Genomic DNA, 12,506 nt, shown 5'->3' on the forward strand with positions numbered 1-12,506 from the left:
ACTTATTTTAGAAAAACAAGAGTATAAAATACTATTTTGAAAAAGAGGAATTCTGAGGTATAATTAGACTTATAAGATACTAGAACATATTATAAAGCCACTAAAATTATATGGACTGGCACCAAAAAAACAGATCGATAGATCTACGAATTAAAAAAACGAAGCTCGGGAGCAAATCCTAGTGTACACAAAATTTAATATATAATAAAAGAGGAATCAATGAACAGAAGAAAATGGAGAATTCAAATTTGAGAAGATGGTCAAAACATTTAGAAAATTTCTCGGATCACGCCAACTGCACAGTTCAACACTCGCTGGATTTATTTACTTCCCACACGTCGACTGAAGGCCTACTCTTCGTATGAGGAACTACACTAGTCGTGTGGGGCTGAATGAGAAACCGTCCCTGCTTTAAAGGTTCTGTGAGTAGCATCCTGGAGGTGAGAACAAAATGTAACTTTTAAGGGAAGACAAGAGTCTTTAACTTGTGTCTACCCAATTATCTGTCAAGAATTTTTACCAAGTCTTTCTACTGCCCAGGGAAAGAAGTATATCAACACTCAGTACACAGAGGAAGGGGAAGGGGAGGAATGCGGAGCCCTCGTTAGAAATGGCTCAAGGTGCTTCCTAGCCGGCGATGCTTAGTGAAGTGCTTCTGAAACACATGGCATTTAAAAGTTGAAGTCAGTACTCAACACTTTTCTTTTCTGGGCAGAGTTCTCCATATCCTTGAGATTATTCATTCGGAAAACAATTTTTTGTGCTGTTGGTCACTGTTGTGGATGCCAAAAATACCAAGATAAATGAGACACTGCAGGACCTCAAAGACCTAAATTCAGAGCATTTTATAATTTTATTTATTTTTGGCTGTGCTGGGTCTTCGTTGCTGTGTGGGCTTTTCTCTGGTTGCGGCAAGCAGGGGCTACTCTCTAGCTGTGGTGCACAGACTTCAGTAATTGCAGGAAGTGGGCTCAGTAGTTGCGGCTCCCAGGCTCTAGAGCACAGCTTCAATAGTTGTGGCGCATGGGCTCAGTTGTTCCACATTATGTGGAATCTTTCCAAATCGGGGACTGAACAGGGGGAATGATCCTGCATTGGCAGGCAGATTCTTTATTACTGAGCTTTCAGGGAAGCCCCAGGGCATTTTAATACTTATAGTGAGCACCCACTAACTGCCTGGTGCTGTAGATACACATGAGTGAGACACAGACTCTGGAATTTAACCTACACACAGCCCTGCCAATGTGTGCAAATTAGATTCATGTATAAACATATTCATTACAGTACTGTGTACAGCAGCAACACGCTAAAAACAACCTACAAGCTCACCATTAAGGGTCCAATTTGTTAAATGAAAGGAGTACATCAAGGCTATATATTGTCAGCCTGCTTATTTAACTTACATGCAGAGTTATATCATGAGAAATTCCAGGCTGCATAAAGCACAAGCTGGAATCAAGATTGCCAGGAGAAATATCAATAACCTAAGATATGCATACGGCACTATCCTTATGTCAGAAAGTGAACAGCCTCTTGATGAAGGTGAAAGAGAAGAGTTAAAAAGCTGGCTTAAAACTCAACATTCAAAAAAACTAAGATCATGGCATCCAGTCCCATCACTTCATGGCAAATAGATGGGGAAACAATGGAAACAGTGAGACTTGATTTTCTTGGGTTCCAAAATCACTGTAGACGGTAACTGCAGCCATGAAATTAAAAGACCCTTGATGCTTGGAGGAAAAGCTATGGCAAACCTCGACAGCATATTAAAAAGCAGAGACATTACTTTGCCAACAAAGGACTGCATAGTCAAAGCTATGGTTTTTCCAGTAGTCATGTATGGATGTGAGAGTTAGACCATAAAGAAGGCTAAGTGCTGAAGAATTGATGCTTTTGAACTGCTGTGTTGGAGAAGACTTTTGAGTCTCTCAGACTGCAAAGAGATCACATCAGTCAATCCTAAAGGAAATCAATCCTGAATACTCTTTGGAAGGACTGATGCTGATGCTCCAATACTTTGGCCACCTGATGGGAAGAGCTGACTTAGTAAAAAAGACGCTGATGCTGGGAAAGACTGAAGGCAGGAGGAGAAGGGGACGACAGAGAACAAGATGGTTAGATGGCATCATCGACTCAATGGACATGCATTTGAGCAAGCTCCAGGAGATGGTAATGGACAGGGAGGCCTGGTGTGCTGCAGTCCATGGGGTCACCAAGAGTCAGACATGACTGAGCGATTGAACAATGAATACTTTGCAGCCACTAAAGACTGCAATAGCTCTATATGTAGTAACGTGGAAAGATGATTACTTTATTCAGGTTCTCAGAAGAGCCTGCATAGTATAAGTCAATATTTATTTTTAAAATTACATTTGTATACACACACACACATACACATATAAATACATATATTTGCTCACATGCAGAGAAAGAGTCTAAAAAATGTTGTAAAGAAATTATTTACGAGGGTCTCTTCTAAGTAGTGGGACTGTGTGTATCTATGCAGTTCAACTCAAAATCTCATGGGTTGGCTCAACCTGTAAGGAATCCTAAAAAAGCTGGTAAATGGTATACTATAGGTGCATTTGAGTGTCTTTGGAATAGAGATCTTTCCCTTCATGTGTTCCCCACCTTATCCTTTTCTCTTCCCAAGAAAGGCACTGTTGATGCAGTTTTCTCCTTGAGAAATGAAGATGCAGAAGTCCCTCAAAAAGAGAGTGCTTCTACTTGTCCACTGGACCTTTTTATCGTGATGTTACTTTATCACTCTGTGGCATCTGGCACTGCTGCCTTCTTCCTTCTGAAATATTCTCTTCCACCGCTTTTTGAGGTACCACCTGTTAATGGTTCTCCTCTTCCTTCTCCATCTCTTCTGCTGGTTACGTGCCTTGCCAAACCTTTAATTACCAGTGCAGCCTAGCTGGGGCATTGTCCTTGGCCTCTTCTCTTCTTTCTTCAACTGTTTTTCCTGAGTAATCTTACCCGCTTCTGGGGCCCAACTACCATCTGCAAGCAGATGACTTCCAAAGGCTCTCACTGAGCTCAAGACCCACGTATCCAGCCCCTGCTGGACAGCTCTACTTGCTTATTTTGCAAGCCACCTCTAGCTCAGCATTTCTAAAATGGAAAGTGGAACTCATCACTTCCCCCTCAGTCCCTCCTCCTGTATTTCATGGCAGTGCTACTCACTCATCGTTTTTATCTCCTTAACATTTCTTATAACTTTTCCTTTTTCTCACTTCCCGCTTTAGTCTCACTGCTGCCCTGATTCAGGTCCTCATCACGTCTTCACCGGTCTACTGCAATGACTTACTAACCAATCTTTGTCCCCAGACTGGCTTTCTCCGATTCATCCTCCATATTAAAGTTAATTAACCTTTTAAAAACACAATTTGATCACATCATTCCCTTACTGGAAGCCCTTCAGTGGCTTTCTCCTCTGTCTTCAAATTAATTTCTCAGTATAGATTCAAGCCCTCAATGCCCTGGAACCTCTTTGGCCATATCTCTTACCATGTCTCTCTCTTTCTTCAGTCTCAACCTTCCTACATCTTGCCCCCCAGGGACAAAGTTCTAGTCATAGAGAACAGTTTGCATGCCCTTGTTTGGGGTCAGGCTGTCTGGCCTTCTTAAATTTCTGTACCTTAGCTCACAGTTTCCTCTGCCTAGAAAGGTTAAATGCTCATTTTTTCCTCTAAGCTTGATGTAAACATCTTGGGGGCAGAACTCCACACCTTACTCCTTACTCCAAGATACATTCCCAGCTCCCAGCACAGTGCCTACCACAAATCATTCAAGAAATGTTTGCTGAACTGAATCAGTTATATTAAAAAAAAAAAAAAGTTTACATTTGGCTTTCAAATTGGCTTTGTAGTAACATCTGAATATGGATGCAGCTGATTGGGAAAATCACACAATTGCAAACAAAATAATGGAACTATACTCTAAAGTACTGAATGAAAAGGTTCTAATTCTTACCCACTGCTAAGAATGCTTCTTGTTTACTACTCCAAATTTTATAGGAATTATCTCATTTTTTAATAACTAAAAAATGAATTAAATACTATTGTTATATCTCTTTTTACAAGTGAGAAACTGAAGCTCAGCAAAGCAATCTGCCCTGGCCTCACAGCTAGTAAGCGTGGAAGCCAGAATCTGAGCACAGCTGCCTGACCCTAGAGTCTGCACACTTAACCCAACACCCTGTCCTCCTCAGTCATTAGGGACTGGCATATAGGGAGTGTTCAATAAAGCTCTGTTGAGATAATGTTGTTCACCTTCTTGATATTCCCAAATCAGAAGAGCACAGGTCCTGAGAGGTGGCCAGATGGCAGAAAACGTGGGCTCTCAGGGCAGGACAAGTGATCACTGCTCCTGGCCCGCAGGGGGCAGTATACTCCACAGTGTCCCCCACTGCAGCCCCACCCAGCCTGGTCAGAAGGCTCTCCCAACACCAGGCAAACACTCCAAGCAGGGCAGGTCTAAGGAGAATGGGGGGTGCAAGATTTGCCAGTAACAGGGTGACAAAGGGAGGAGTGTCAGCAGGGAAGGCATTCAGTCTGGGGCAGGAACAGAGAAGAGAGGAGGCCTAAGGAACCGCCTTCTATAAAACACAAGGCACAGTGAAACTTTAGATCAGAAAATGAATTTCGCGATAAGAATAATGACAGTTAGCCACTGCACTGAACACTCTACACTTAAGTCAATGAACTCTCAGAACAACCCTATGAGGTAGGTGCTATGATACGCTGTTTGACAGGTAAAGAACCTGAGGAACTAAGAGTTTAAGGAACTTGCACAGGACACAGCAAATAAGCAGCAAGGCCAAGTTTCAAATGTAGGCAGTCTGGCTCCAGAGCGCAAGTATTAAACCTATACTGTTGCCTCCAGTGATCATATAGTCCTACCTCCTCCTGATTCAGATGAAAAAATGAGGCTCCATGACCTTTCCCCAAGGTCACAAGTTGGTCAGTAGCTACATCAAGGAAGTTAATGATCTGCAAAAAGTCATTATTTGCTCCATGAAGTTTATGTTTTAAAGCAAGCAGTGCCACTGGCTGGTCTTATGATCTAGGTCAAGTCCCCTGGGTTGAAGAGTATGGGGTTTCTGCATCCCAGCACATTGTTAAGAAAAACTCCCTGCAGGAAGTGGTCTTTTGCTCATTTAACAAACATAATCAAACACTTAGTTAAGTACCAGACCCTGTGCTAGAACTTGGGATAGAATGTTGAACAAGACATAGCCCTTTATTCAAGGAGCTCCACAGAGGTCTAAGCACAGGAGAAGACATCTAAACAAAAACAAATGCAGCCAAGTGTCACAGGTTCTCAGACAGTGTTGAAACGGGAACCCAAAGGAGAGTCAAAAGGACAGAGAAGTCAATCTGGCTGGCAAATGGGCCAGGGAATACCATGCAAGAGGCAATTCTTGTCCTAAGTCTTGACAAGCGGTGGAGTGAACAAGAGCAGAGAAGCTGAAAGAGCAGTGTAATTGGAGCGCTGTGATAGGCAAAATGATGTTCCCAAAGATATCCATGCCCTAAGCCTTAGAACCTGTGAATATGTTGCCTTACAAGGAAAAAGGCGTGATTAAAGTCAAGGACCCCAAAATGAGGAGATGAGTCTGGATTACCTAGGTGGGGCCAATCTAATCACATAAGTTCTTAGAGGCAGAAGAGTGGGTCAGAGACATGAGGTGTGAGAAAAATCCAACCCACCATTACCAGCTTTGGAGATGGAGGAAGGGAATCACAAGCCACAGAAAGCAGGTGGCTTCTAGAAACTGGAAAAGGCAATGAAACCGATTCTCCCCTAGAGTCTCCAGGAGGATTGCAGCCCTACTGACACCGTGATTTTAGCTGAGACCTGTACTAAAGGTCTAACATACAGAAATGTAAGATAATAAATCTAATGTTTAAACCATTAATTTTCTGGCTTTTGAATAGTGGTGCTGGGAAAGACTCTTTAGAGTCCCTTGGACAGCAAGGAGATCAAACTAGTCAATCCTAAAGGAAATCAACCCTGAATATTCATTGGAAGGACTGATACTGAAGCTGAAGCTCTGATACTTTGGCCACCTGATGCTAACAGCTGACTCACTGGGAAAGACCCTTATGCTGAGAAAGATTGAGGGCAGGAGGAGAAAGGGGGTGACAGAGGATGTGATGGTTGGATGGCATCATCGACACAATGGACTTGAATTTGAGCAGACTCCGGGAGATAGTGAAGGACAGGGAAGCCTGGAGTGCTACAGTTCATGGTTCACAGAGTTGGACACGACTTGGCAACTGAACAACAATAGCAACAACAATTTTGCGGCAGTTTGTATGGCACTATTCCTAGACAATGAATACAGGAGCGTCTCAGTAGTTCAGGATTGCTAAAACAGTGTGAATCTATAGAACAACCTGAGAAAGGAAGGCCGCTGGAAAGTACCTTGCCACTAAGTTACCCTGTGAACCTGGGCAAGTCAAATCACATACCCAGTCATTCATTCACTCACTAACTCATTCACTCACTCAACAAACACTTTTGCTTCACAAAGAAGATTATGTTTCCTCTGGGCTTTAAAGGTCCAAGGTACCCAGCTCAAGCACCTTGAGCCTGCCAAGGTGCATCTTTGGGTTTCAGGAGGTGGCAAGACATGGCCTAAGTCCCTCTTAGCTTTGTAGTTTATTTTGTTTCCTGAACTGGGGCAAGTTACATTAAACTCTCTAAGCCTCAGTGTTCTCATTTGTAAAATGAGAAAATAATAATATTTACTTTATAGAATTGTTATATAGATCAAATGACGTCATAGTGTGTTAGTCACTCAGTCGTGTCCAACTCTTTGCGACCCCATGGACTGTAGCCTGCCAGGCTCCTCTGTCCATGGGATTCTCCAGGCAAGAATACTGGAGTGGGTTGCCATTTCCTCCTCCAGGGAAGTCATAGTGGGGAAAGCATTTTGTAAGTATAGGGTTTTTTGTTGTTAATCAATTATAAATGAAAATCAGATCAATATGATTGACTTAAAACCTTTCCCAGATTATTTATATCTGCAGTATTGCAGAAGTAGAGCATGCTCTCCTTGTAGGCTGGGTGCAAGGCTTAACTACACTGCCTTACCAGCCATTTACTGACACCCCCTGCCCACTGGTTTCCTTTATAATAAAGGTATTCAAGCCACAGAGGCCCGATTAAGAGGCAGATCCAAAGGCTTTTGCCCAGCTAGCCCTCAACTTCCCAGACCACTTGAGAACCGTGAGGCCACTCACTTTCCCTGTCTCTTAAAATACTCTCCTCCTTAGTCCACAGGTCACTGCATGGCCCTGGTTCTCTTCCTCTAATTACACTCCATCCACTTCTTCAGCAGCTCCACTTCCTCTTCCCACTTTCCTTCCACGGATATTCTCCTCATTTCAATCCTTCAGCCCTTTAATCTTTTCTTTTACTCAAAGAATTCATCCACTTAAATGATTTTAAGCAAACGCCTCCAGGCAAATGTGTTCCAAACACAGATTTTTAGTCTAAATATCTCTCATCTGAGTTTCAGTTCTCCATCTCTAACTGCCTATTGGACATTTGGTCCTAGAGAGTTTATGTCAGAGCAAACACTGACTAAAATGAAAATACTAGGAGAAAACTCCCATATGACGTACACGAGAAAAGGCACTAAATTCTGATTTAAAAGAGGTGAGCTTGAGCAGATGGCAGAACCCATAGAGATAGTCCAATAAAATAAAGGCACATATGGCTGGGATTCAGGGCACAATGGCAGTCTGCTAACCAAGAAAGAACACTGCCCCAAGAGACCTGGGTTCTCATTACATCTCCGGTGCTAACCCACTATGTGGCCCTGGGTAAGTCACTTCATCTGTCTGAGTCTGAATTTCCTTGTTTATAAATTGAGGTAGCTAAATGGATTTATAAGTTTATGACATTGACATTTATAAAGTTCAAATACAGATAACAAAAATTATAAGATCTCAATAGACAACACAAAAATTCACACAAAGAGGGCAGAGTGCCAATAAGCCAATAGAAAACAATCCATTCTATACAGCAAATGAAAACAAGATGTTATTGGAAATGGTACTAATGTAAATTAGAACAGTAATTCTAAAAATCTAAGATTCAGAAATGGATCAGGACAGGAGACGCATATCCAGGAGTTGTCTGAATTAAGGCCTCAGTTAAGTAAAGAAGTGAACAGCCTCTCTGGCTAAGTGCTCTAAAGCAGAGCCAAAGACTGAGGTCTCCGAGCTTTATGGAACAGTCCCCTCTGAGAGGACAGGGAACAAAGATGGAAGAAACAGAGAGAGGCAAGAAACAGGAATACAGAAAGCTAGAAATACCATGGAGAAAACCTTGTTTGATTTTGTCATTTTCATTCATTTGATGAATATATCCTGAGCATAGGCCACATTAATGCTTAAAACACACTGGTGAATAAAATACACAGCATGGTCCTGCTGGCATAGAGTCACTGTAAATAAAAACAACAAAGTAAATAACCAAATAAGTAATTACAAACTCAGACAAGGACTTGAAGGAAATAAACATTGATAAAATAGACAAAGAATTACCAACAAGTTCAGTGTCATTTATGTTAACAGAAAAGAGAGTAATCAATGGTCTCAAATTCATGGTTCTGGGAAGATGAGAACTGAGACAAGACTATTGGATTTGGATAGGATGAAATCACTTGTGTCCCGAGAGAGAAGAACAGTGGTTGTGGGTGAAGCCAGCACGGAACGAGAGAGTGGAAGAGCCAGAAATGGGAGTTGCGATTATTAATCATATTGAAAGGAATCTGACTATATAAAGAAGAAGAAAAACAAGGTATCTGGAAAAGATGACAGACAATTAAAGGAGAAGATTTAAGTGTATGTGAAGGCAGAAAGCAAGCACATGAGGCTATGAGAGGCATCCTGGCATTCTCATTTCCACAGCCAATTCCTGCAAAGTCTGGTCCATTCTCCCTGATTAAGGCCTCCCTACGAACCTGTTGCTCAACAGGTTGGCTTCTCTATTTTTAAAATTAGAATGTTTTTCAATCCCATATTCCTTTCTGATATTGCCACCTCTCTCTTTCAATACCAAACTTCTTGAAAGAGTTGTCTATTTTCACAGTTCATTTCCTTACCTCCTCTTCACTCAAGCTTCTGCCCTTAACCATGCCTTTGAAACTGTCCTTAGCAAAATCATGAATGACCTTACTTTGCAAAATCCAACATGCACTTTAAAATTCGTTTCTTTGGCCTTTGACAACGATGGACAGTGCTGACGAATCCCCTCTCAGAACCACTCTTTCTCTTTCCACAGCAACATTCTCTCCTGTTTCCCCGGTCACACCTTTCCCATCTCTCACAAGCCTCTTGCCTGTTGGTGTGCTTCAGGATGTGGGATTTGGCTCTTTGCTTTTCCTACATACTCTTCCCGGGCAATTGCCTTGCTTTCTCACTACATGCTAATGGTGACTCTCAAGTATATATTTATAGTCCCTCCTTAGCTCTAGCCTTATATATCCAACATTCTGTTGGATATTTCCTCTTGGATGTCCCACAATATGTCAAACACAGTGAGTCCAAAATTGAACTTACCATTCCCCCCACCTCCAAACATGCTGTTTCCTATCCTAGTGAGTAGTGCTGCCATACACCTATTTGTCCGTATCAGAAATCTGGGCCTCAGCCTTCACTCTTTTCATTCCCCAACATCCAATCAACTTCTAGGTTCACTGGATTTTAATGCATTTATGTCTCTTGATTCCAACCACATTTCTCCATCCTCATGATTACAACTCCTTCCAGGCCACCCTAATTTCTCATCTAGATGTTTTAGTAGCTTCCTAACTGGGCTTTCTGCCTCCAGGTTTGCTTTCCTCAAACACTCTTCCCCTATGGCAGAGACAGGTATTTCTAAACGGCAAATAAGAATTCAAAAATCCTTTGATAACAACCACTTATGATCTTTAGGATCTGAGGTTTTATAGTGGACTAAAGCTACACTTTCACTGCAATACAATTTGATTCTGGATAAAAGTCATCTCAAAAAAAATAAGCGGAGGCTAAAGGCATAGGGTTATCCTAAGGGCCGACTAATAGCAGCACTACTGAAATACTCTGCTTTGGGTCAGTGGTGAAATGAGAGAGCTAATGCGGGGACTCTGATTCTGAGCTAGGATCCTTGAGTGGGGCAGTAAAGCATTTCAGGTCAGAAGTGGTTCTTGACTACTGGCACAAACAAAAAAAGAAGCTAACGCCCTCTACAGAGAAATGTTTCCAGTTTAGCCTCACAGAATTCCACATATTGAAAGAAAATAATGAGCTCACAATTAAAAATCAACAAACAAGGAATTCTCTGGCAGTTCAATGGTTAGGCCTCTGTGCTTCTGTTGCTGAGGGCCTATGCTCAATCCCTGGCTTGGGGAACTAAGATCCTACAAGCCTCATAGCACAGCCAAAAAAAGAAAAATCAACAAACACAGGGAAAGGCAAACACCAGGAGAGTCAACAGAAACAATAAACACTAGAGTTAAACCCTAAGGACAACAAATATTAGAATAGTCAGATGACTACAGAAGAACTATACACTATATGTTTGCAGACATAAAAAGGCACAAATAACATTTAAAGTGTGTGTACAAATAACATTTAAAAGAGACAGATTTTGGGAAGAAAGAAAGCTTGCAAAAATTAAAAAAAATGGTTTCAGGAAGAAAGAACTCAATGAATGGGTGAGATAGCAAATTAGAGTCAACTGAAAAGAGAATTGGTGACTTGGAAGATATATCTCTAAAGAAATTGCCCACAATTTTATGAGAGACAAGGAGACACATGAGCTAAAGAAAATGGAAAATTAAAGCTCTAACCTATTTCTAATTGTAGAATCCCAAGACAATGAAAAGGAGGTGCTTTGAAGAGATAACCACTGTAAAACTTCTACAAATGAACATAAATCCGCAGGTCCAGAAAGAAGAATATATCTAGGTTAAATTTAAAGAAACACATGCTGTGATAGCCAGTCTACAAGACAGCCCCAGTGATCCTCACCTCTTGGTGTTCATAACCCACGTGTAGTTGTCTCCCAAGCTGTACCCAGGTTGGTCTGTGTGATCAACAGAATATAATGGAAGCAATGGTATGTCACTTCCAAGATAAGATGATAAAAGATACTGTGGTTTCCATCTTGGTTATTCTCTCTTGGATCACTTACTCTGGAGAAAGTCAACCATGATGCCATGAGCAGCCCTATAAAGATATAAGCCCAGGCATAGGGCTGATAAGAAACTGAGGCCTTCTATAAGCAATCCTGTAAGTGACCCATTAGGAGCAGATCTTCAAGCCCTGCTCAAGCTTTCAGATGACTACAGCCCCAGTCAACAGCTTGACTGTAACCTCTTAACAGACCATGAGTCAGAAGTACTCAGATAAACAGCTCCCAGATTCTTGACCCTCAGAAAACCTGTGTGAGACAACAAATACTTTAGCTGCTAAACATGGGGGTAATTTTTACACAGAGACAGGTAACTAATACACATGCTAAGACAACATTTTCGGGTTTTTTTCCCACTGTGCAACCCACTTCAGTGCCTGCAGCCTACAGACAGAGGCCAGGCAATGGTTTGGGGCCAGTTTGCTCTGTCATGGGATGCTATGAGAGGCCTGGGGGACAGCCTGCCATAAACCCAAACTCATGCCTAAGACCAAACAGTTTCAAATGACTTACAAAGAGTCTTTTCCATCTGATCCAGACTCTCTAACTGATTACATTTCAAATATACCAGACTGCTTTTAGTCTCTGCAATGCACCATGCTCTCTCTGTACAGCTCACATGACATAGTCCTGCATGACACATTCTTTAACATCTTCTCTACTCTCAACACACGTACTCCTTGATCTAACTTCTCCTTATCATCAGAGCACTCACAGAAATCTCATGGGACAGGGACAGGAAGGACTCTAAAGGTGGGAGAATGTAAACATTCTCAGGCAATGATACAAATGAATCTTCAGGCTAGCACCTAACATAACTACAAAGGAACCGAGGAACCCTTATATTCCACACAACCTTAGGCAAGGCCTGGGATAAGGTCAAGACTCAAATGTTGGATGGTTTCCAGGTCCTCCTAAGTCATACCCCCTTGCTGTGGTTTCATTATGATCCTTGAATTGAAATTCCTGAACATCAGACACGCCCATTCTTGAAAGCATACTCGTAATTGTACTTAGCATACTTGCAACTGTACTCAAAGGACAAACAGAAATGATTTTTAAAACTGTCATCTGTTCTGTAGTGTAGGATAATTCCAGTCTATTATGTCGATATTTAAGATCTGATTGTAAGTGTATTTGCGGTGTGCCTAAATATGAACATATATATACACATATGTACATGTACACATCATAAAATATTAACCACTAGTACCCTCTACTGGTGGAAATACCTTATCTGCTCATATGAATGGTCTTATTGCCCTCTAGTGACCACAACCTATAAAGAGAAAATCCAGCAGCAGATG

General features: G+C 41.7%; 1 protein-coding gene and 1 non-coding gene across 4 annotated transcripts in view; both read right to left on the minus strand.

Moving 5' to 3' along the window:
- TCEANC2 (transcription elongation factor A N-terminal and central domain containing 2) overlaps positions 1 to 12,506 on the minus strand; it is a 44,158-nt gene that overhangs the window by 12,588 nt on the left and 19,064 nt on the right. The window lies entirely within an intron of this gene.
- On the minus strand, positions 11,554 to 11,683 carry LOC133245454 (small nucleolar RNA SNORA42/SNORA80 family). Its single transcript, XR_009735711.1, has one exon. It is a non-coding gene; the product is annotated as a small nucleolar RNA SNORA42/SNORA80 family (small nucleolar RNA).

The sequence above is a fragment of the Bos javanicus genome, chromosome 3 (assembly GCF_032452875.1).
Source record: "Bos javanicus breed banteng chromosome 3, ARS-OSU_banteng_1.0, whole genome shotgun sequence".
NCBI lineage: Eukaryota > Metazoa > Chordata > Mammalia > Artiodactyla > Bovidae > Bos > Bos javanicus.